The sequence below is a fragment of the Peromyscus maniculatus genome, chromosome 1 (genome assembly GCF_049852395.1).
Source record: "Peromyscus maniculatus bairdii isolate BWxNUB_F1_BW_parent chromosome 1, HU_Pman_BW_mat_3.1, whole genome shotgun sequence".
Classification (NCBI taxonomy): domain Eukaryota; kingdom Metazoa; phylum Chordata; class Mammalia; order Rodentia; family Cricetidae; genus Peromyscus; species Peromyscus maniculatus.
The window spans coordinates 56,098,610-56,124,730 of NC_134852.1; the positions used below are offsets into that span (position 1 = coordinate 56,098,610).

Sequence of the window (26,121 nt, forward strand, 5' to 3'; positions counted from 1 at the left end):
TGTGTAACAGTCATCAACTAGACCCTGTGTGCACTTCTACCCATTCTGGGTTTAAGTTCATTTCATGTTCTGCATTGATTGTCTGTAGGGTTTCCATACTACTGAGTTCATTTTTTTCTAATTTTCTTTCTTCTCAGCTTGTAATTATTATCATCTGTCCTTTGTTTCAGCATTTCCAAATTGGAGAAATATTACATAATGCATGTTCTCTCAGTTTTATTTTTCATATTTATAAGCTTATTTTTTTGTTTTGTTCCTAAATGCTTACTAATCCCTGCTTTGGTAATTTGATGATGCTTAATTGACAATTTCAGTTTTATATTTATATTCTTATTTTGTGGCACATTTATATATAACTTCTGCTTATGACAAGTTATATATGAATTTGTTATCATTTTCTGTTAGTATATGGAAACTTTCCCATTAAAACATACATTGAGATTATTATTATTATGAATACATATATGCATCTCTCCTTTATTCTTTAGCTTTTCTTATTTTTTTTTAAAAACTTCCAATGTCTGTCTGGTGAGTTAAGAGAAAATTCAAAGTCTTGCCCTTTACAACAAACTGTATACCAAAGTGCTTGTTGTCTTCCTTTAATTGCCTGTTGGGTTGAAGGGGTGAGCTGGGCTAATTGAGGTTGTAGTTTCCTCTGCTCAGCACACAATGAATCAGACTTATTGGAAAGCAATCAATTAAAAAAAAAACCCACAGGCTTCATGGAGGGTTTTATGTTTGACTGACCAAAACTGCTTTTGTTTTCGTGTGAGGTTTGAGGCTAAGATCAGAATGAGAGCCCATGTTCACTGATCAGTTCCTCCCCCTGGAATACTTTGTTTCCAGTTGGGAGGTCATTCTGTTGGATCCACAGCACAACCGCAGAGCTATTGTCCAATAACCATGTTGAGTCTTGTTTTTTCAGAATATTTTATACTTGTGTGGTATTTATTTGAGACAGGAAGTTGTGGTAAGGATGGACTAGAATCAGACATGCATTGTCTAGAGTAATCTAAACAAACATTAGTGTTGCTTGAGAAAGTGTTTATAGGAGCAAACTCTGTATGTCAGTGACTCTAAACTTCTGTTCAAAACCAATCCTCACTCTCATCAAAAAGGCACTCATTTCATGCTTATTCAACCATGTTTACATGGTTACAGTAGGACAGAAATAGAACATTAAACTAGAGATTGTAGTCTCAAAACCAGTAGCAGGGCATAGTGATGTGCAACTTTAACCCTAGCAGTCTGAAGGCAGAGTCAAGAGGATCTCAGTAGCTAGAGGCCAGCTTGATCTACACAGTCATCTCCAGGAAATCCATAAATGCAGAGACATTGTCTCTAGTCCCATCACCCCCTTGAAAGTACTCATTTTGATATGCTTTAAGGGGAAGGCTTTGCTCTCCCTTGCTTGATTGTTGCTCATCTATTAGAAACTACAGCTCTTCAGTGGTCAGAACACCTTTAAAGTACAATGTATTAACTCTAAATTGTAAAATTCTGATAGATATCTGGTATGTCTGAAAGGTAAAACTCACAAACATCAACTGTCTATGTACAAACTTTCATAGACAACATAGAACCCTGAGAAGGGAATGAGATGATTTAAAATAAATTCTTTTATTATTCTTATTTATCTTTATAGGTTTTATCCCTGTTGGGGAATATTATTTTAAGGTGTGCTACTTTTGTTTATGTTGCATTTGTTTAACTCTGTGAAGCTGTGTTACTTTGACTAGATAAAATATCTGATGATCTGATAAAGAACTGAACAGACAAAGGCAAGGCGGGAGAAAGTATATGCGGGGCTAGCAGGCAGAGAGACTATATAGAAGGAGAAATCTGGGAAGGAGAGAAAAGAAGTAGCCAGAGAAGGAGGAGGACTCCAGCAGCCAGCTGGATGACACAGCAAGCCACAGAGTAAGAGTAAGATTTACAGAAGTAAGAGAATGGGAAAAGTCCAGAGGCAAAAAGTAGATAGGCTAAGTTAAGGGAAGCTGGCAAGAAACAAGCTAAGCTAAGGCTAGACATTTATAAGTAATAATAAGCCTCTGTGTGTGATTTATTTGGGAGCTGGGTGGCAGGTCCCCCCAAAACAACCAAAAAGCAAAAAAATGAAACATCTCTTTTCTTCTCCTCCCTCAAACTCATCCAATGTTTACTTACCTTGCTCCTACTCAAATTCATAACCACATTTTCTTTATATTCTTTTTAAAATGTATTGAGTTTTCCCTTTTCTTATACACTGATTCTTTTCTCATGCAATATAATCTGAATACAATTTCTCCTCCCTCTACGTGTTCCAGTTACTTCCTGCCTTCTCTCTCACCTAGATCCATTCCCATTCTGTCTCTCTTTAGAAAAGAACAGGCTTCTAGGAGATATCAAAAAACATAACAAAATAAAATATAATAAGATGAAAAAAATCATACTGAAGTTGGATAGTCAAAGCCAACAGGAAAATAAAAGAGAAGGCACAAGAATCAGAGACCCATTCATTTTCACATTCATGAATTCCATAAAGTATAAAACAAAAGCTATAGTGTATATACAGAAGACCTGGTGCATGTAGGCCCTGTGCTATGGTGACATTTTATTTGTATTAAAATGTTATTTGTTAGTTAATAAATAAAGTTGCCCGGGGGTCAGAGCTATTAGCAAGCCATGGGAAAGCAGGGCAGTGGTGGCGTATGCTTGTAATCCCAGCACTTGGTAGGCAGAGCTAGGTAAGTCTCTGTGTGTTCAGGGATACAGCCAGTATTGGATACACATGCCTTTAATCTCAATACCAATCATAGAAAACCTGGAGGTCTATACAGACAGGCCGTGACAAGGAGGTCATGTGGTTGGGTTTACAACCAATGAGAAGGCAGAACAAAAACTCTATATAAAGACTTTAACACAGGAAGTAGCTCTGGTTCGGAGAGGTAGGACCACTGCAGGAGGAAGGGTAAGGTTTTAGCTCTTAGCTCTGACCTCTTGGCTTTCTACTTTGCTTTGGTTCTGTGTTTCTTATTTAATGAGATGGTTGGTTACATCTACACCGTGCTTTCTTGCTTCAGACTCTGTGAGTTCATACAAGATTTTCTCAGTTCTTTTAGAGGGCCTTGTTTTCTTGGTGTTCTCCATACCTTCTGTTACCCCTGTTCCTTCTGATTCCTCTCTTGTGGGGTTCCCTGAATTCTGAGGTGGGTAAAGTTGATGAAGACATCTAATTTAAAGCTGTGTGTTCCAATATGTGTGTGTGTGTGTGTGTGTGTGTGTGTGTGTGTGTGTGTGTGTGTGTGTGTAATGTCTGACTGCGGGGTCTCTGCATCTGTTTCCATCTGCTTCTCTGATGATGACTGAATAAGGCACCGATCTAGGAGTATAGTAAAATATCATTAGGTGTCATTTTAGTCATTTTATTGTTACTTTTGTTTAGAGAAATAACATTTGGTTCTTTCTTAGTTCTCTGAGCTATCTAGTCTGTTTCTTGGTCACAAGCAATGTCTGGTATGGGTGCTCTCTCACAGAGTGGGCTTTAAGTCAAATCAGACATCAGTTGGTTATTCTCACAGAGTTTGCTCCACCATTGCCCTAGTATATTTTACCAGCATGTATATGTATATCCTTGTAGATCAAAGATTTGGTGGTTAGGTTGTTTCTCTTTTGGTAGCCTACAGAGTATGTTTCCATGTCAAAGACACTAGAACATGAGGGTGAGCAGATTCTATGTAGCCACCAGCTCAACCTCTTCATGTGTAGGTATTGTCTTCAGCAATGGGACCTTGCTATCAGTTTGTGGAGGGCAACTTATTATCTTGGCAACAGCCTAGGTTTAAAATAAGTTCTTTTAAAAAAATCAATGACTAAAAAAAATAAAAAATAAGAAAAAATAAATAAAAAAAATCAATGACTAGAGCTGAAGAGATGGATTCAAAATAAGACTCAAGAGAGTCAAAGATGGAGTCAAAATTTAAAATTACTCGCTGCTTCTGAAGGTTACTTGTGTTTGATTCCCAGCACCCACATGAAAGGTAACAACAAGTTGCCAGGGATTTGACAACCTATTCTGGACTCAGAGGCCACCATGCATGCTTGTGGTACACAGATAAACATGTAAGAAATCACTAATACACAGAAAATAATCCATAACTACCTGACATCAGGTTAACATAAAGTATTATAAAGAACAACATTTTCTATGTATAGTAAATGCTTGCTGAACCAAGAGGCAATTTTAGTGGCTAGCCTGCTGCTTGCTAATAATCTCCAATCTGAAGGTCTGGTAAACTGTGTCACACAGCAAAGCAATGTCTTCTTGGAGACAGGCTGTCCATGTGATTGACACATGCTGTGAGAACAGAATGTCTCCCATGGGATCTCAACAAGTCTGGGCATCTTTAAAAATAGTACCAGGAGTACTTGAAATCTTGGCACAGTTATACAATCAAATGGGAAATCAAGAAAATGAATGGAATGGTGAAAGAGATGGTGATTTGCAAGAGATTTGAACTCTCTTAAATTGAAGTTTTCCCTCAAACATATCTAGTTTAAGTAGAAAGGTATTGTTCTAAAGATGTACACAACATTCAGAAAGAAATGGAAATAAAATCCAGTTGTATATGAAATAAAGACAGTAGAAATATGGATAGAGAAGGATAAAAATAATCAAATAGTTAGAAATTCAGTCAAATGAAGTGTGAAGAGTTGTGACTGGCACAAGAATCTCACAATCATGATACTGGACAGGGGCTTATCTTGTTCAAGAGCTTACTTAATTCTAGATGTTTATAAGAAAAACTACACTCCTGGAATAGTGATAAGAAGGCTCTACTTGAAGCCAGGTATGATGGGCCACTCCTTTAATTCCAGCACTCAGAGACAGGTAGATCTCTGTGAGTGTGAAACCAGCCTGGTCTACAAAAGGAGGAGGAGGACGATAAGGAGGAGGAGGAAGAAGAAGAGAAAGGTGGCTCTACCTGGCTGGATGTCTTGCCAGAGTTAGGGCTCACAAGTTGAATTAAGTTCATAATTTAATAAGAATAATTGCTCATATAGTTGAGCACAATGAATAGGAGAATTTCTAGTGTAAGTATTCTCAAAGTGACTTTGTTTCTGACTATAGGTTTGTAGCATTCTAAAGTCCTGAAGAATCAGGCCTCTTCTTGCATATTCTACACAGCCTCATCAGTCTCAGCAGTAAATATCTAGGTTGTGATTCTGAAGCTGTAACTCGTTTCATCTTGCTTTGAAAATATCGTCCTGCACTTTTCCTCTCCTCTTTCTGTGGTTCACTGAAAGAGTTTGACATGGAGAGGAGACATATCTCCATGTAGTCATTTTTTGTGGTGTTTTAACAAAAGGAGTAGGAAGGAATATTAAGACAAAAAAGGCAGAGGGTACCTTAGTTTGGGCTGATGTGTAGATTGCTTTCATCATTTTTCTATGGCAACTATATCAATTCTGAAAATTTATCCATTTACTCAGTATTATTACATGCCAGAAACTCTTTTATTTATATTCTAAAAAAGACCTTAAATATAACAAAATAAAAGAAATTCATATAAAAGATGAACCAAAATATAAAGATAGTATGAAATTGAGCAAAGGGAAAGAAGCTTTCCATATGTATTACAGCCACAGAAAATATCTGATAAGTCTTTGGTTAAGAAATAAATTTAATTCAACAACAGAAAAAAACAAATAAAGGAGCAGAAGAAGGATATTTCATGAAGTAGAAGACATGTGTGTTTTGATACAAAGGTAGGACATCCTGGACTTGGTGAATTACATTCAATAAATAAAGACTGACTGGGCTGTAGGTGCCCTACAAATAGAAAATGCTGTCTGAATTTGAAGAATAGACAAGTCATAAAATTAATGATGATTTATGTACAGTCATAGTGAAGTCTGAAAAGAAAGTTCATGAGTTTGGGTTGTGAGTATCAAGCGTTGCTCAAATGTACAATGGATAGCTGATGGGAGGGAGAAAGTCAGATTCCTTTAATGGTGTGGCTTCTGGTAAATCTACGGTGCTGCTTTGGAGTGCCTCATTACCATGAGTATGCAGGACTACTAAATGGCCTAGAAAACTTATTATACAAAATGAAGAAAGAATATGAAGTTGAGAGGGTAGGGAGGTTGAAGGAGCTCTTGAAGGAGTTGAGATAATAGAGAGTGAATATGATCAAAATATTTTGTAGTAAGTTTTCAAAAAAATAAATATGTTTTAAAATACATGCACTGGATCTTAGCTTTGATTTCCACCATGAAAAATAAGTTAATAAATCAGGTCAAGTTTTGCTGTTCCAGAGAGGTCTGTTGAGAGCTGTCTAGCCTTCCCTCTCAAGGTCCATTTCTGTATTCTTACATATCTAATTGCTACCCTTTGATCCTTTTCCAGTAAAACTATTCTCAGTTTTGTAATTCAACCCTGAAGCATTGGAGATCTTGGAGGGTAGAGATATCTTCTTTAGTAAATCTCAAACACTCTCTTAATGAGATAAGAGAAACCAAACTGTCACACTTACTTTCTTAACACAGTCACTGCTGACAGGGGCAGGTCTCCATGTTAGACTGTTAACTGCAATTCTAACTGGTAAGAGTGGGGGATGGGGTGGGATGTGTGCATGCTCCTTCATGAATGATTCCCAAATTGATGTCTTTACCAAGGTGATTCTCCTTAGGTATATATTTTTCCTCATTTCTGACTAGAATGTGTAAAGGGAAGGGGTGCTTTGTTCACAATTTGGTGTGCACATATGTTACTGGTGGAATTATTGTTCACACATATTGGGCAATGTGGATTTCTAATGCTGGAATTTTAACATATTTTGTAGATTTACTTGTGTAGAAGTGAAACTCTTTGACTCTGTTCTTCAGTGTGCTATGGGAAATGTAATATTCAAACATCTCTCTGAAATTATAATTTTGATGGAAAGTTGAAGATCTTCCTAAGGTAACACTTGATATGTAACTCCAGGCTTTTATCACATGAAAATTCCCTTTTAAATATCTCAATTAATTACACAACAATCCCTTTCTTCTCACAACATGCTTCTGTGAAAAACAACACAGAAGATAAACAATGGGTTCAAGTAGACTTTTGCATAGGTAGCAAGACTCATTTCAACTTATAAAGGCTTTGTATTTCATATCCCCTTAAGCCTTTAAATAAATATTTGCAAAGAACATCAAGTTAATATATTCATTAATAATCTGTTTACTGCTCAGAGAACAGTCTGCACCCCCAAGAGCTGAAAATACTATGTATTTTCTCCAGATGCCCAAAGGTTGTGAAGACCCAGGAGTTCCCATGAAAAAGAAAAAGATGCATCGACAATCGCCCAGGTGCTCAGCAAGTTCAACCATAAACTGGGAGCCACCATTGCATTGCTGATTTCTTTCCATGGACCTAATTACCACTTCACTTCACTCAGAATCCTCTCATCTTCATGCAAATGTGCTGTAGCATCTGTTCACTTTACTCCTAGAGAGGTTTAGTCTTAACAGTCTGTGGGCTAATACTGAGCTGCAAAACATCCAGGCTTACCAGTAATGATAATCTCTCATGAGCATTTACACACATTCTATCAAACAGAAAGTAAAGAAACCTCACTTTAATAATTCTGCCATTGAGTGTATAACGGATAAGTCCTCCTTTCACGTGCGATTGGGATGTGAGTCCCTCTCGAAGATGGAATGGCATAAATACATAATATTCGTGTGGAGGAGGCCATAAACACTAAAGATGACAGGGCACATTCTGCTAGTCTCCAGCAAGATCATTACTGACCCAAAGAGCAGGAAACAGAGTGGTGATTTCACACAACCATGAACCCATCTTCCTCTGAAACCATCCCTGAAAGCAGTATTTAACAGACTCACAGTTGAGTGAGGAGGGAAAATAAACTATTACAAAGATAAAGCATCAAAGTTAGTGAGGAGGGTCATCAGCCTGGCTTCAGCAGCTAGTTCACTCTGTGTGTGCAGGTGTATATGTACATTTGCAAGTGTGCATGTCCATGTGTGTGTATGTGTGTGCCTGTGTATGCATGCATAGTATATGTATGTGTTCTGTGTTTATTTACATGTATGTGTATTTAGGTATGCATTTATGTATTTTCATGTATATGTGTGCATTGTACATATGTATGTATTTGTGTGTATTTATATCTATATGTGTGTGCATGTGTATGTGTGTTAAGTGTGCATTTGTGTGCATGTCTGTGTATGTGTGTGTAATTGTACATATGAATTTGTTCTATATGAGTTTTGTGTAAATTTATGCATGTGTGATTATGTGTATATTCATGTATTATCCATGTATGTGTGTGTACGTGCATTCTTGTGTGTGTACAGTATAGATCATGTGTGTCTATTTTTTGTGTGAATGTGTATATGTGTTTGTGTGTAAGCATATGTATATGATTGCATTTTTGTATATATACCAGTGAAGACACCTATATTTGTGTATGTGACTATTTGTCTGCCTGTTTTCTGAGTCGTGTACATATGTATGCTTCTGTATATACATGCATATATATGTATTTATTCATGTTTGCACATTTATCTGTATATATGTATATATATTTATGCATTAGTAATATGCTTATGTATTTATCTGTATGACTTCATGAGTATACAGTGTGCATGTGCATCTGTGTTTTTGTATATGTGTGCACATTGTACATTTCAATCTATGCAATCATAGACAAACAAGAACACTGAGGGCAAGCAAGTGAAACGAGAAAATTAGTAATGTAGGATGAAATAACATGATTATTGAGATGAATAAGGCAACATATAAAGAGGACAATGGCATTGTTTACAAGATGGCTGTTTGAAACAAGGGTCTTTATGAACTTGAATTTGACCTGAGCAATGTCAGACTGACATTACCACCTGCAGTATGTGACTGAGTAGATGGTACAGTGTGCCAGCTAGAACAAGAAAAATGAGTTCCCAAGTACATTTCTTATTGATCACCCATTAATTAATATTGTCTTAAAAAATTTACAAATATGATGTAGAGTTTGAACTATGTCAACTGGCATTATCAAGAACTAATAGTTCTTCTTTCTCCATTACTTGTCCTCCCTAGTGCTGAATATGCTATCAGTCTTTCCAACCCATGGATGCATAAGAATTCAAGGAAACAACAAGCAGAGTTGGAGCTAAGGTATTCTTACTTAATTATCTTCTCATTGGAAGAAACCATTCATTCATAAAGTATTATTATTTCCTTAGTAGTTTATTATTCCTTAGTATGAACTGTATGATCTTTGACTATGTAAATTTTTCTAGAAGAGGAGATATGCTTTAAGCACAGTAAGTTAGGAATACCTAAATTGTTATAGCCTTGCACCATAATAAAACAATTAAAATTTAAATTAAAGCACAATGAAATGAGAACACACTTATATATACATAATGCAAACAAGCTAAATGCAGTTATTTGTAAATAAGATGAGTGGGAAACATGCCTGGGCTAATATGTGGAAAATTAAATTTAGAATGTTCTTTATAATATATGAATATAAAATGCAAAAAAGAATTTCCTGCTGAAAAACTCACTGAAGTTTTCATAAACCATCTAACTAATTTACAAAGGAAAGAGAGCAATTACACATATGTCATTGAGGATAAAATTAAGTAAATATAAATATTATAACTGATGATCCTTTTTAAGGAGATGAAGATTATACTGTAAGGTTTCTTGTAGGGAAATATTGAATTACTGGACATGTGCACACACCAGCAAAATTAGTGTAAAGGATTATACCTCTGGGTGATGGAAATTAATTTTGCTTTGCTATATTAGAGGTGGTATGGTAATGATGGATTTAAGAACAAATGGTAGATCAGCCAGGTGGTGGTCTCTGAGAGGGTTCTATGTAGTACTCAAAGTAAATGGGGACCTCAGTCATGTTCAAATCCTAACATTGAGATTCTGCAATTCAATGATAAGAATCTTCATTAAATATTTGAAATCCCATCAAGTTTCTAGATGTACTATTAAGCCTTTTTGACATAAAATATGTGACCTTTGTGTCTTCTCTCCTTTCATCTACAATGTATATATCTGGAAATGATTCCTAACATCAGAAGCTAAAAAAAGTTGTGTTTTGTACTTTTCTTTCTCAAGTAAAATGCATCCCTTTTTCATGGAAATTACCTCTATACAAACAGTATTAGCCAGCAAAAGTCATTAGTCAAAGGGTTTCTAGCTACAGGTTTCATCAGAAACTCAGGAGGCTGAAATAAAAAACAGAAAAGTACATTCACAAGTTAGAGCTGTAATTCATGTGGAATACAATCTTTGATCAATTTTCTGTCCTCACTCAACCTAGCTATGACCTTTCACCTTAATATACAGTCATGAATTACAATTGTCATAAATGAAAACACATTGAAGACTATGTTTCTTTTGCATTACTAGAGATTGAACTAAGAGCTTTGTCCGGGCTGTTCTAAGCATTATATTTCACAATTTTGCATTATTCAAGAAAAATATTACTGTCATGTCAGAAACACAGTCGCCTCATTTTACAACAATTTTTTGCAAATTTCCTGTGGTCTCAGAACTAAACTCTGGATCTGTCCTAGAGGACTTGCCTTGATGTATCACAATCTTCTGTGTTTTATTAAAGCTTTTTCCTGTTAAAAACTACCGTGAAAATTAAGCTAAATGGTTTATCTATCTATTTATCTATATTTTATATCTGTCATCTACAATTTACCATCTACTAATATCTATCTTCTTTTTTAAAATTTATTATTATGTATACAGTGTTCTGCCTGTATGCATGCCTGCACACAAGAAGCAGGCACCAGATCTCATTACAGATGGTTGTGAACCATACCATGTGGTTGTTGGGAATTGAACCCAGGACTTTTGGAAAGGTAGCCAGTGCTCTTAACTGCTGAACCATCTGTCTAGCATGGTATTTATCTTCTATACATTATCTAGAGTCACCTACCTTTCATCTACAGCCTACCTATTATCTATAATATATCTATAATCTATCTCTATCTACCTTCTATCTGTAAATGACACTTCTAGCATATGTTATTCATTTTCTGTCATCCCTCTGTCTCAATGCCTGGCATGTGTCTATCTGTGTCACCTCCTTTGAGTCTTACTACCATGTTCCCATTTGAATTTGCTTTTAGAATTTAATCAGCTGTCCTTTACTATAATTACTTTTCATATGCTAATTCTAGTCTCTCCTAGTATACATTGTTTACAACATAACTCTCTCCCATATTTCTGAAGCTGTTTAAGGCATATATACAAAATGTATTTCTGGTAACTAGGAACTCATGTTTTATTTCTATAGCAGCTATGTCTCTTGCTTCATGAAAACAAATTTATGAATGAACATACCATTTTAGTCAGAAAAAGTGATTTTTTTCAAAGATTTCTACTAGCTTGGCTCATTAAAAATGAGCTATGAGTCCTGAACTCCACACAAAGAACTACAGGTAACTAAGAGATGCTAAGAGTGGGAGAAATAGTCTTTCCTGGGATGAGTATTATGAATTGGTTATCTAATATCAAAAGGTTAGTGTGAAAATATACATAGAAGTAATGTTACATAGACTGAACAAGTTTTATTTAGGAATCTATATGTATATACATATACATAAATACTTGTAATAACAATTAATGAAAAACTAGGCCATGAATTTGAAAGAGAGCAAAGGGAGATAAATGAAAGAGTTTGGAGGGAAGAAAGGGAAGAGATAAATGATACATTATCATTTTATAAAACAAATAATAAAAATGTATAAAAAGAAATGCAGATGGTTTCAACAAGCAACAAATATATATATATATATATATATATATATATATATATATATATATATATATATATATTGTGTGTGTGTGTGTGTGTGTGTATGTATTGTCAAAGGTTATGCAGACATATTACCTCTGCAGTCCACACTGGTAGTAATTAGCTGATAATTGCTTAAATATATAAGCCTGAAACTCCGAGGTGCACAAGTGTATTTGATCACCTTTACTGGCCTTCTGGATTGCTGGTTTTTTTTTTTTTAGCAAATATGGATTTTTAAACATGCTCTATGGAAATATCTTAAGCCTCCTCATTTCCTCAGAAGACACGTATGCATGGCATCTCCAAGCATGTGAACTTGGAAATTGAACAGGATAATAGCTTTGTTTTCAGGAATATATTCTATGTTTAATAATGCAGTGTAAAGGTCATATTTTCAGATGCTAAGTCACAGAATGTTCTGTCTAAAATCTTGACAAGTTTGCCCTTTCAGGAAAAATGTACATCCATGTGACCATGTGTGGGCTGTGGAAAATATGTCTTCATTCACCTTTCAATTGTTTAATAATCCTTAAATTCTTTGTTTACTCTTATACAAAAAGTTCTAATACTTTATACTTTGAAGGTCAGTTTCCATACCTAATGCAAAGAGAAATGGAATTGTTTTATTTTTCAGCCTTCCTTGTTTCCACAACTTGGTAATGCAATCATGTAAAATTATCAAAAACAGTACGTTATTTCCACTTCCTATCTGTTCACATTTATATCATGTTACCATTGGTTAGCCTAGAGTCAACACTCAAAGAGCTTCCACTCTGTCCTCTTTCCATGATTGTTGGTTGGAATAAGCCAGAACAGACTCAGAGACCATACACCCATGGTAGAGGTATGGACTGGCTGGTTTTATGTCAACTTTACACAAATTATAGTCCTGGAAAGGATGGAACCTCAGTTGAGAAAGTGTTGGTATAAGAATGGGCTGTAAGCAAACCTGTAAAACATCTTTTTAATTAGTGATTAATTGTGGGTGGCCCATCTCATTATGGGTGGTTCCACCCTATGCTGATGGTCCTGGATTCTATAAGAGATAGCTGAGCAAGCCATAAATAAAGAGGTGAAGATGGGAACAAAGTCTTCCAAGTACAAAAAAAAAAAAAAACATAGTTTAAAAATTGTCTGGACCTGGTGCGATGGCTTGCTGAGTAAAGGTGCCTGCCGCCAAGTCTGATTACCTGAATTCCATCCCCAGGACCCTCATGGTGGATGGAAAGAACCACATTTGTCCTGTGAATTGCACCCTCATATCATGGGTCAACACACATGCTTATGTGCACACAGAGATTAGTACAAAATAAACATATTGTTGTTGTTATGTTTAATATTGCAGTGATGAAATGCTATGACCACAACAACTAGGAGAGGAAACGCTTTATTTGGCTTATGCTTCCACATCTCTGCTCGTCACTGAAGGAAGTCAGGGCAGGAACTCAAACAGGGCAGGAACCTGGAGGCAGTAGCTGATACAGAATCCAGGGAGGAACACTACTTACTGGCTAGCTCACACAGCTTGCTCAGCATGTTTCCTTAACCCAGGATCACCAGAACAGGGAAGGCATCCGCTGAGCCCTCCCTCATCAATCACTAGTTAGGAAAATGCTCTGAAGGCTTGTCCACAGCCTGATCTTATGAAGGAAGTTTTCCAGTCAAGGTTCCCTCCTGTCAGGTGACTGTAGCTTGTGTCAAACTGACATAAAACCACCCAGTGCATATAAATAATATAGTTTTAAATTTTTAAGAAAAAAGTTCTAATGTCAGAAAGTTTGCAGATTAATGTGGAAGTGAAGCAAAGGACCAAATCCTTTAAGAGGACACAATTCAGAGCAAGTCCATGTGCACAAGCATTGTCAGGACCAAAAAGCCAGACTACAATTACCACAGAGCTCAGAAAGGCTTTCTGTAGCCTGTAGGATCCCGTCTCTCTCAGGGTCAGCTCTCTTATATGAACCTCTGGCCACCAAAGATTTCGCTCATCACTCAGCAGTACGAATTTCTTGGTAGAGGAAAGAAATCCTTTTGCTTTCCTCACAAACTCATTGTAGAAACCCTCAGGACTCTCTGAACTCTAGAGAGAAGTTCCCACACCTTTCCAGCTGCATGTGCCCGGTCGCTGTCATCAACACCCTAGGCAGTTACTCCTCCGCCACAGCTCTCAATCCCTGCATTAAAAAGAAAGTCCTAACAAGGTCCAGGAGGAGACTATGTCCTGCAAGGAAGCCCTGACTGCAGGAGAGTTCTCAATAGGGACATTTTCTACTTCCTATGTGGCATTTTGCTCAGATGATTAGTAAAATATAGAAGGAATGAGAAGAATCCAGAAAGAGGATGTGAGTAAAACCTATATGGAAAATAAAAGAATAAAAATTTAAAAATTATATAAAATAACAAGATACTGCAACAAGGAAACCATGATAGTGAAAATAATAAAGGAATAAAACATGAAGTTGGTCTATTTGTGTTTTTCCAAACCACACAACATTTTCTAAAACTCTATACTTAAACAATGAGCCTGTGGAAATGACTGGATTAGTGATATATTTCATACAAAAAAAAGTGCAGCCTCAAGTAAGGCATGCTGCTCCAAAGTGCTGCAATACATTTGAGATTTTAAACTAAAGAATTAATACACAAAACACCAAGGGGACACAGGGCAAATGTCAAAGGCTGGAGTTAAAAGCTATTGTGAGCAGCCAGACACGGGTTGTAGTGGGTAGCTGTTCCAGCTTTGACCTGGAAGTACTACACCCATTGAGCCTTTGGTAACTGTCATGCCTACAAGGCAGAGCCGAGACAGGAGCCCTTAAGACCTGAGATCTGGATGTGCCAGCTCTCTTGGTTCCTAGATTTTGGATGCTGGAGGTAAACTGAGCAGAGTTTTCCAGAGAACACAGCTGGACGGCACTACACCTTTTCTGGACCCTGTAACTTATCCCTTTACTTGTAAGTTACCCCACAAAATAAACTTCCCTTTTAAGTACATGGAGTTGCCTTAATACTACAACCAATAACAAGTGTTGGCTATCAAATATGCATCTTCTGCAAAAAAGAGTAAAGTCTTAACCCCAAGTCATTCCCAGAGATCAATTTTAAAGAATTGGATGGGAATATTTTTATGAGGATTGCATTCATTGATTATATTCCACACTCTGAAGTGGCAGAAATCTTTCTCTCACCCCACTGTCCAATACAAATTATATGGTATGTGCTTATGTCATGTACACACATTTGCCTAAAATGATACATGATGTGTCTACAAGCATTACTATAAAGGTACCAACATATTCCCTAGGCATTAGGGGAATATAAATATTGTTAAATGTCATTAATTTTATAGTATTATTTTATTTAAAGTAACATAGATGAGTTATATACTTTACATAATTTGAGTTTATAAATATTCAGGGATTTTTTTTATCTCTTAATCATAAACCAACCATTTTTTTACTTGATTTTCTGGCACAGTTGCTATGTCTTGCAAAACATATGCTTATAACTTAGCAAAATATTAAAGTCTTGCAAGAATATTGAAAATTGGGAGGACATTAAAAGTGAATCCTCCTGGCAGCCACCAGCATCCATTTACTCCAAGACAGCACTGAACATGACACAACACAAAATTACAAACGTACTTACAACATTATGATTTTGTGTTTGTGATTTTGCTTTGTAACTCAACTGTATGGTTTGCAAGTATGAGTGATAACATGGTGTTGCAATGTCAAAAAACTAAACAGGACTGGGAGCCTTCCCTAGGCTTCTAGACTTGTGATTTTTCAAAATTTCCCAAGGTATGCAAACCCAGGCAGATTTTTCTGATGTTCATCCCTCCTGATCAATGCTGCTTATAATCAACAGGAGAATAGATAAGATCCTGAGTAACTTTCTTTTTTGTTGTTGTTTTTTGTTTTTCGAGACAGGGTTTCTCTGTGTAGTTTTGCACCTTTCCTGGAACTCACTTGGTAGCCCAGGCTGGCCTTGAACTCACAGAGATCCGCCTGCCTCTGCCTCCCAAGTGCTGGGATTAAAGGCATGCTCCACCACCGCCTGGCTCCTGAGTAACTTTCTATTGTTGGCATGAGCATGGCATGTCAAGGACATCAGAGTCTCAGACTCATTGAAATGGGAAAGCCTTCTCCAAGTCAGGCTAAGTAAAATGGAATGACCTCCCAGTGATCCAAGTATAGAGTCTAATAGAATGTGCACAAAATACCAACTGTAGCTTCCTCTTTTTACTGACTGCATCCTGAGACTGTTCCCCTACAGAGATGAGATGACAAACCACCTTGTTCAGCTGTATTTAATAAACCCATCTCCTTTTTTTTGTTTTTTGTTGTTTTTGTTGTTTTTGTTGTTTGTGTTTTGGTTTTTTTGAGACAGGGTTTCTCTGTGTAGCTTTGCACCTTTCCTGGAACTCACTCTGTAGCCCAGGCTGGCCTCAAACTCACAGAGATCCACCTGCCTTTGCCTCCCAAGTGCTAGGATTAAAGGTGTGTGCCACCACCGCCCAGATCCCACCTTTTCTTTTAACTTTATATAATATACACGCTGAGTTTCCAGGCTATAGTTGGAAGTTTTCCTGGTCTTGCCCAGCATCAAGGGCCCACAGCCACTTATAAAATTCCTTGTCCTGTGTGGTCCTGCAGCTGCTCAGACCCAAGTAAATATATAGAGGCTTATATCAATTACAAATTGCACGACCATGGCCTATGGCTCAAACTTCTTGCTTTTGCAAGGCCCATGGATAACAGACAACCTTGAGTCTTAGAGGAGAATGGAATTTTCATGATGGGTGATATTGCTCTGTATGCTGTGAATGTGTTGCTCTGAGTGGTTAATAAATAAAATGCTGATTGGCCAGTAGCCAGGCAGGAATTATAGGCAGGATAAGAAGACAAGGAGAATTCTGGGAAGAGGAAGGCTGATGGGGAGACACCAGCCTGTTGTCCAGGGAGCAGCATGTTATGACACACAGGTAAAGCCATGGAACACATGGCAACATATAGATTAACAAAAATGGGCTGAGTTAAGTGTAAGAGCTAGTCAATGATAAGCCTGAGCTAATGGCCATGCAGTTTTAATTAATATAGGCCTCTGTGTGTTTACTTGGGTCTGAGCAGCTGTGGACCAGGAGGACAAAGGAAAACGTTCAGCTACATTTTCAAATGTTGTTATCTGCATGACTCCTTAGTTCCATTTGGATGCATTTTGTATTTTGCCATGGCCATGATCATATAAAAGCCAGTAGTTAAATCATATGGATAAAAGAAATAAGTTTGGATGCCAAACTGACAGGGTGTCAAAGTTGACAGTTAATCTACTAGACTTGGCTTGCACTTCACCAGTAGAACCAACTCTCAAATGGTTAGTTGTATGGTGATTCTGTTCTACTTTAATTAACATGTGGAGATATCTGTCACACAGTCCACAGAGAGGAAGTATCTCTCTCTTAGCTTTTTAGCCTCTAGACAAGTACAGTATTAACTTGAATTAGAAATGAGTCACTCGAGTGCTCAACATGAAACTCAAAGGACCCATAAATAATGAGATTAGTTTTTCCTTTGAAATGAAAAATGCCTTTTCCTTTTCCAAAGCTAGCATAGTGAAACAAAGATCAATTATTGGTAAGCAACCTCAGGGTAAAATCAAAGTTAAAATTGACCATCTTCCATGGCCTTCAATTCCAATGGAAATTAGATATTACTTTGTAGAAAGCATAGTAAGTAGAAGAGGCTAAGTCAGTTAAATTCACTGCTAAAAACTCTGGGATGGTGTGATAATCATTACATGTTCACAATCCATGGCCCAGAACAACTTCCCTCTATTATTCATTATTCTTTATCATTGTTTTCATCATTAGATTTTTCATTAGTTTTCCCTTTAAACACCCTTTCCTACATGCTTTTCCAATATAGCCTCAGCCCTCTGCAAAACACCAGAATGTGCTGTGTTCCTGACATATATAGAGACCAGGTCCTTGACATTGGGCATCGCCAGGCTCCTTTAAATCTCACCTTTGTAATGTGTCAGGTATGAGACATGGCAGACACTGTAATCTCTGATGTCACTTATTATTTATTATTCAATAAACCAAGGCAAAAATTGGAGGGAAATATTTTATTTGTCAAAGTATCGTGTTTTGATCTTTAAAGAAATATTCTTTAAAAAGAAAAATTATTGAAAAAATTTTATTTTATGTGAAAGTGTCATTAAACAAAGCCTATGAAATGTAGTTTACTTTTATTTTTTGCAATATCCACTAAATCCTACCAAAAAACATCTTTGGCTTAAATGTTCATATCAGCATTGTTTGTAATAGCCAAAACCTGGAAACAACCTAGATGCCCTTCAACTGAAGAATGGATAAATAAATTGTGGCACATATACACAATGGAATACTACTCAGCAGAGAAAAACAACGACATCACACGGTTTGCAGGCAAATGGATGGATCTAGAAAAAATCATCCTGAGTGAGGTAACCCAGACTCAGAAAGACAAATATGGTATGTACTCACTCATAGGAAGATGCTAGATGTGGAACAAGGATGACTAGACTGCTACTCACATCACCAGTGAGGCTACCTGGAAAACGGGACCCCAAAAAAAGACACGGAGAAATGGACAAGATCTACATGAATAGCCTGGTCATGAGTGGGAACAATGAAGGGCGACAGTCGAGGGAAAGAGTGGGAGATCCTAGCTGGATCAAGAAAAGAGAGGGAGAACAAGGAATAGGAGACCATGGTAAATGAAGACCACATGAGAAGGTGAGAAGGGGAGGAAGCAGAGAGCTAGGGAGGCCCACGGAGATCCACAAAGATACCCCCTCAAAAGACTGCTGGCAATGGTCGCGAGACGGCAGGAACTGACCTACTCTGGTGATGGGATGGCCAGACACCCAAATAGTGGTGCCATAAACCCCATCCAAGGACTGAGGAATCTGAAGGCAGACATCCACGGCTGGGCCCCTGGTGGAGCACTGGGAGTCTAATTAGTGAGTAAGAAGAGGATTTATATGAGCGAGAATTGTTGAAGCCAAGGTTGGATAAAGCACCGGGACAAATAACCAAATGAATGGAAGCACAGGATCTATGAACCAAAGGCTGAGGGGCCCCCAACTGGATCAGGCCACCTGAACGGGTGAGACAGTCAGTTGGCTTGATCTGTTTGGGAGGCAGCTGTGCATTGGTGCCAGGTCCTGGGCTCGTTGCATGAGTTGGCTGTTTGAATCCTGGGACCTATGCAGGGACACTTGGCTCGGTCTGGGAGAGGGGAATGGACCTGCCTGGACTGAGTCTACCAGGTCAACCCCGGTCCTCGGGGGAGACCTTGATCTGGAGGAGGTGGGAATGGGGGGTGTGCTGGGGGGAGGGGTGGGCGAGAGGGGGAGAACAGGGGATTCTGTGGCTATTATGTTGAACTGAATGGTGTTGTAAAATAATAATAATAATAATAATAATAATAATAAATAAATAAATAAATATAAAAAAAATAATAAAAAAATAATAATACTTAAAGAGAAATGATCCCCAAAAGGACAAATAAGTCATGGAGCTCAGCTAAATATATAATGGAGCATATATATGCATATAGTTTACTATAGCAAACAAGGAGAGTGGTATATTTCATCTGATATTTTCTTCAGAATCTTTTTAGCAAATATAAGGTCTGTTTCTACATCTTTACCTCAGCAACACTGTGGGTCATGAACTCTTTATTCACATGCACACCTTGACCATTTTCACTCACAGAAGATCTTTGCTGTAATAATGGATCTAATATGAAGATAAATGACTATGATTCTCTTTCCTATTAGTTTTAACTAAGATTATTTCTTTTGTCATGACTGATTTATCTGTTTGAGTCTTTGGTGGTCCATGTAGCTACCTGCCAGGCACCAAAGGGAGGAACATGAAGTTAACTTCAACATCTACAGCAACTTGTTTTCTGTTCTCCAGAATGATCTTTCCAGGCAAATCTACAAGCCTTTGCACAGGCCTGTGTGGGAATGGCCTTTGTTTTGAAAGAGAACCTTTATAAAACACAGAGATCAGTCTTGAATTCCTATAAAAAAGAAAAAATATCTCTTAGGAGAGTATCTAGAAAACTCTTTAAAACGCCATATTAAATTTTCTTTCCCTCCCCCTCTCTCTCTCTTTCACTTTGAAAGAGAGTGGGGACAGACAGTATATGAATAGGTGCAATTGTTGAACAACTTAAAAGTTTATTGAAGATATGAAGTGCCTCTTACACAGCCAGGGGAGTTAAATGAGAATAAATATGAAAAAGCATGTTTCAGGTTTGAGGAAATCTGTGGTCTACATCTACATCAGTAGAGGGGAGACATTTCTTTCTTTTCTTCTTTCCTTTCTTGTCATCATCCTATTTCCTCTCCTTCTCTCCTCTCTCCAAACTGCCACTGACTTACTCGTCCAATCTTGTCCTCTCCTTTCCTTGATATATGAGCAAACAGCTCTCTGTTTCCTAGGATGGCCTTGAACTTCTGGGCTCAAGAAGTTTGTCCTGAAAAGTGGGACTACAGTGCATGTGTATTTCACCAGCAATGTGTGAATTTGCTTTCTTCAGGCCTCAGATCCTCTGTTTAACTTCCAGTATTTCTCAAATCCCTGCAAGGATTCTGTTTGGTTGTTTGGTTGTTCCCTGATAAACTCTGTGATTCCATACCTAAGTGTAGTCTAGGGAGAAATGTCCCAGTCTTCTACCTCACGCGTGCTTAGGTGACAGTGCTGTGAGATTGCTGTAATGAAATACTTTCCACTCTATGCTGTGGACTGGGAAACTGAATCAGAGAAGTTCCCTTTGGTATCTGAGTAACATAGTGTCTGATAAAGTAACAATTCAACACCTGTAGCAGTTCTTAGCAGAGGAAACAGGGAAATACAGGTGTGGAAAGCATAAAAGTTGTCAATGACAAAAATTCTCTTCTTAAGAGTTACCAATTGGCCGGGCGGTGGTGGCGCACGCCTTTAATCCCAGCACTCGGGAGGCAGAGCCAGGCGGATCTCTATGAGTTCGAGGCCAGCCTGGGCTACCAAGTGAGTTCCAGGAAAGGCGCCAAGCTACACAGAGAAACCCTGTCTCGAAAAACCAAAAAAAAAAAAAAAAAAAAAAAAAAAAGAGTTACCAATTGACAGCAGAAGTGAACAAACAGACCTGGGATCCTTTGACACAGAATGGCTGGAAGAAGTAAACCTAAAATTGGCCCCTTCTCCATGTTGTTCTCTACTTTAGGAGACACTAAGAAAGAATGCTGCTGAGTTGGGGTGTTGATGACTACTGGAATGATGTCAATTCTGAGCCATTTCAGTAGAAAGAACTCCTAAAAGTACATATTTGAATTGCTGAGTTCAAGTGAGCTTTCTAATTCAATTTTAATACTAATAGATTTTAGCTTCAATTTCTTTGTTTGGTTGGGTTTTGTTTTGTTTTGGGGACAGAGTTTCTTTGTGTAACAGTCTTGGTTATCCTGGAACTCCTTTTGTAGACCAGTTTGGTCAGAACTCACAGAGATCCACCTGTCTCTGTCTCCCAAGCGCTGGGACTAAAGGTGCATGTGACCACACCTGGTCTAACTTTAATTTCTTTAACAAGGAGGATACCCTCTCTAGCAACGGGAATGACTGACAGTGAAAATCACTGATATCTCTTCCTACTTGCTTTTATCTTCTATATAAAAATGACTCCAAAATAATGATGCTTATTACATACTTGATACAGTTGTGTAAATGCTTTCACCTTCCATTGCAGTAGACTTTTCTTCAAAAGAATTTCAAGTGCTCTCAGTAATAGTATGTCAAAAAGAAATGGGAAATGAGAGAACAAACAGAAGGCAGACATGTGAGGAGTCTTTAAAATACTTCATCTCCTGATGTCTGTCTACAGAGGACCTGATAGCACAGGGTGGGTCACCTCAAGGATTTAGGCAGATGTACCCAAACTGAGCACTGCATAGGTGGGCACCTTAAGTGTGTGGTAGAGATGGAGACTCAGAACAGCGGAGTACTGAAGAAAAGCAGGTATTTGTGAAAGATATCAGAGTGTTTTCCCTGGATATCACCTTAGCCCTAAAGAGTAAGAAGAATTTCATAACAGAAAATAATTATGAAGACATTCTCAGATGGAAAGATCAATTTTAGAATCACACTACACCAAAGTAAGCAATCAGAAAGATGTATGAGATGGAACTGTATCCCTTTATCCTGGTGTTGAGAATGCATTAGATCAAATTGGCCTCATCTCTGAACTGTGCATCCAGGTGGTGACTTTACCTAATGCCCCCAAACCTGACACCATAACATGTATTTTGTTCAGAGAATACCTGGAAAAACAGTGTTTGATGCTGTTGTGTGATTTTCTATTCATGTCACTATCTTACTTTTATGAAACACTGTCTCATGAATTATAAATTTAACACACAGACTTCTTAAAGCCTGTATCTTAAGGCAGAAATCAAGGTGTGCCTGGAAACCATTGAATTATAGACAGGGATAGGTGCATACAGGGTGTAAAGTTAAATTCCAAAACTGTGAAGCAGGTCAATTGCTGAATAATGAAAAATAAACTAAGTCACTGATTGCTAACTCTCTGGCAATATTGCTTCACAGTAAGAATTTTAATTTCATAAGACTCAATGGCATATAGAAAACAGGGAACTCATGTGCTTTGCACAAATACCACTCTTCTAACAGATCTCCTAGCAATATGTTGGCAGTGGAGGATGCCATCTGCATGGAACTATATGTACACACCACCACTCTGAACAATGGAACAAGGTAGAGGGAGGAGTGGCAAGTTCAGGTTATGGTCAAGAGATTTTACACCTGTCACATCTCCTTAAGCTACAGGAAGATGGCCAGGGTGGACCTTCAGGGACAAAGCAGATGAAGAAGAGACCCTTGAAAGGCCATGGTGAAGAGGTGTTGTACCATGGTCTACAAGGCTGAGTGAGGGCAGGAAAGGGTGGAGCTGGCATGTGGAAGTCTGCAATCAAACAAGGGCCTTATACCCCTGAGTCTGGGAAGATGAGTCCTAATTCCCTCCCTGGACCCTACTTGGTAGTAGGAGAGAATTGACTCCAGATCATTCTCTGACTTCCTGGTTCACAAGGAAGCAGGAGGCAGGGCTCAGGGCCTTCCTACCTCCCGAGTGCAGCCTGCACTCTGCTCTCCTCTCTCTGGCACTAGTCCCTTTTGTCCTATGGTTAGAGATTCCCAGGGCAGCAGTAGAGCCATTGATAACTGGCTCTTGGGAAGACTCCATAGGAGTGTCAATCTATTGGGTGTGGTGAGGGTACAGGGGCACAGACTGATGGTTCTGGGAATGAATACAAGAATTGGTAAAAAAAAAAAAATGTAGCACTGAATTAGAGTATCGAGGATTGATGAGAAGACTGATCAGAGGATGGAATATTTTACAATTTTCTTTAATCGGCTAATCCTCCCCATCCCTACATTGGTGTTCAAGTCCAGGGCATTTGTTAAGTATAGAGGCACTTGCTTTCCCAGCCTGAGGAAATGAGTCCATGTAAAGATGGATGAAGAGAACCAACTCCAAACACGTCCTCTGACCTGAAAAGAGGCACCTATAAAGAAATATGTTCAAACACACACACACACACACACACACACACACACACACACACACACACACGCCCATAGATATCCATACACAAAAGCACACATGAATATGAACACACATGCCCTAGCACACATGAATAATGCTCACAACTTCAAGTACATCCTTACACTCATAAAGATACACATTCACGTGTCACACACAAATGTAAAAGTCGCCCCTGGGGATGAACATACATGTAGATATACACACATTTAAACAGGCTTTTTTGTAATGGGTATGAGCTATTCCTCCACTGTGTTCTCTTATGCCTGAGAAACTGCCCCTTGTCCCCAGGAAAAAATAGGCCCAGTTGTCACTTCATGAAAACTGTAGGATCTATGGCTTCTTCCTTGTTTTGGGCTCCCATCACAATGTGTGGGACCCCAACACTTACTCAGTCATGTTCTCACTCTCAGAAATCTCTAGATGAGAAGGCTTGGGGACCCTGGAATGCCAACAGCACAACCCCTGGCCAGTGTTACAGCCTGCTACTGCTGCTTAGCAATCAATATCACAGATTGAGGCAGATGCATGAAGATACCTCAGGGTAGATGGGGGCCAGCCACGCACTCAAGAATTAATGATAGGCATGTTACTTCTCCCAGCTACCTGAGGACCTCTGTCTCCTCAGGTGAGTCCAGTAAGTCTGTGGAGAACTTCATACCACTGTTCCCTCTAAGGCTCTGTCAACCAGTAAAGGAGAAGTGGCCAGAGAGATAAGAGCACTGACCCTGGCTTGCAAGCTGCAATGAGTTGTTCATAGTCACCTGTACCTTCCCCGACTTAGCCAGTGTCTTTTGGCTTTTGGTAGCCACAGTGATGTTTGTGGCTCCTTGCTACTCCAGAATGTCAGCAACCTAAATCTCTAGCTCTGACCTAAACAGATCATCAATATCACTGTCATTCAAAGCTGAGGGAAGCTGAGGCAGGAGAATCACCAAATATCTGTGGCTAGACTGCCTTATATAGAGATTCTACCTCAAAAATAAGGTTGACTAAGTGTCTATTTAGAAATATCAGTACCCTCCACCTCTCAGAGACTACTAATGTCACTTACCATGCTAACAAGAAAACAGCAACAGCAGCAGCAGGGAGGAGAAACAGCCCCATGGTCACCTGTATTAAGGACAGCACCTGAGTAGTTCTTTGCACTTTTTGATGGACAAGCAACAGCATCAGGAGGTGCCCCCCTCCTCTCTCGAATGACGTTATTTGAGATAAGTTCCCACTATGGATTCCAAACAGGCTAAAAGTCATGGTACATTACTGCCACTCTTCTCCAGTACAGGGAACTCAGGTGTGAACCAGCAAACCCAGCAAGCTTTTTCTTTTTGTCTTCTGAATGAATTACCTAAATTGCCTTGGACCTCAGTGAAAACAAAGGAGAAGACATTAGCCACTGTTCAGTCCTAAAACTTCAGGAAAACCTGGACATTTGTTCCTCCCTCATCGCTGAATTCCCTCATCCCATGATGAGCTTAGAGCCTTCAAATACTGCTTAAATTCTTCATTTAAGAATGACCTAAGCCAAGGTCATGTGTTTATAAACACAATTCATCTTCAGCCTAATAAGTGCTAGGCCTGAGAGGGCTGTGCTTCAGGACAATAAACTATAGCAAGAATGGCAGTGACTTCCTGTCTCCCATTTTCTTCATCAGACCCTCTGTTTGCCACCACAGGGTCTACCTGGAAGCCTCATGCAATGCATACAAAAAAAGTGTCACTGTGGTTTGTCTGGTGAAAATCGGGGAGAGCTGATGGCTGAGGAAAAAGTCCATATGCACTTGATTAAAAAATTCCATGTTCCCCAATCTCTTGCTGCCTTGTGGTCCACAATTGTCTTAAGCTTCAACTAGAACTGCAACTCTACAGTTTGTCATCCTGGACTTGCTCTGCCAGTCCCCCCATGCTGGGAAATGCAGAATGATGGACCTTCCTCAAGACTGAGCACAACTAGCAAGACCCATAAGCACCAGTACAAGTTTCAAGAGTCCTGTGCTTACAGGTTTCTATTTTCCTTGTTTTATTTTATGAGTGTGAGTGTTTGTCCTTCATTTAGGTATGTGCATTTCTGGTGACAGCTGAGGTCACCAGAGGGAGTTAGATACCCTAGAACTAGGGTACAGAGTATTGTGACCTACCGTGTGGGTGCTTGAGATGCAAACTCTGAACCTCATGATTGAGCTCAATTCTCTTCAGTGCTGAGCCTTATCAAACCCTGTGTACACTCATTAAAGTGAGTGATGCTCTAGGAAACACTGGAAATCAGAATGCTTTCTTTCCTCCTGGTCTGTTTATCTAGGAGAATGTACAAGGGATGGTCTGGGACACTCAGGCCAGTCCTGTACAAATAGAGCAACCTCTCTTAAAACTATAAAACTATGCACTGGCCTGCAGCATGTTGGCTGTGGGGGGGTAAGGTGGGGTGTTGGGGGGGTGTCTGTGTCTTCAGGGCCAGCTCTGATGGGAAAAGATATAACCCCTGTCTTCACTTAGGCCAGACCAGCAAGCAGCGAAGCAGCGGGGGAGGGGGTGTACAATAGGGAAGAACAGAAATGGAGAAGTTTAAAGAAAGGGTTTCTGGAGCAGGGGTGGGATGGAATCTAAGCATATACAAAGAGGACACCTACAGATCAATT

The 26,121-nt window shown here is 38.7% G+C and overlaps 2 long non-coding RNA genes across 3 annotated transcripts in view; one reads left to right on the top strand and one right to left on the bottom strand.

Annotated features, from left to right (window-relative positions):
* LOC143266937 (uncharacterized) overlaps positions 1–6,582 on the bottom strand; it is a 31,493-nt gene extending 24,911 nt beyond the window's left edge. Inside the window, exon 1 of the long non-coding RNA XR_013041792.1 lies at positions 6,516–6,582. This is a non-coding gene — a long non-coding RNA (uncharacterized LOC143266937). The remainder of the gene's footprint in view (positions 1–6,515) is intronic.
* Positions 6,583–6,591: 9 nt separating this feature from the next.
* Positions 6,592–25,738, top strand: LOC143266938 (uncharacterized). Of its 2 annotated transcripts, XR_013041793.1 has the most exons (5): positions 6,592–6,671; positions 6,825–6,943; positions 7,268–7,335; positions 9,089–9,166; positions 24,766–25,738. It is a non-coding gene; the product is annotated as an uncharacterized LOC143266938 (long non-coding RNA). The 2 variants fall into 2 exon arrangements; XR_013041794.1 differs by lacking the exon at positions 7,268–7,335 and having other exon boundaries at positions 6,598–6,671.
* The last annotated feature ends 383 nt before the right edge of the window (positions 25,739–26,121 follow it).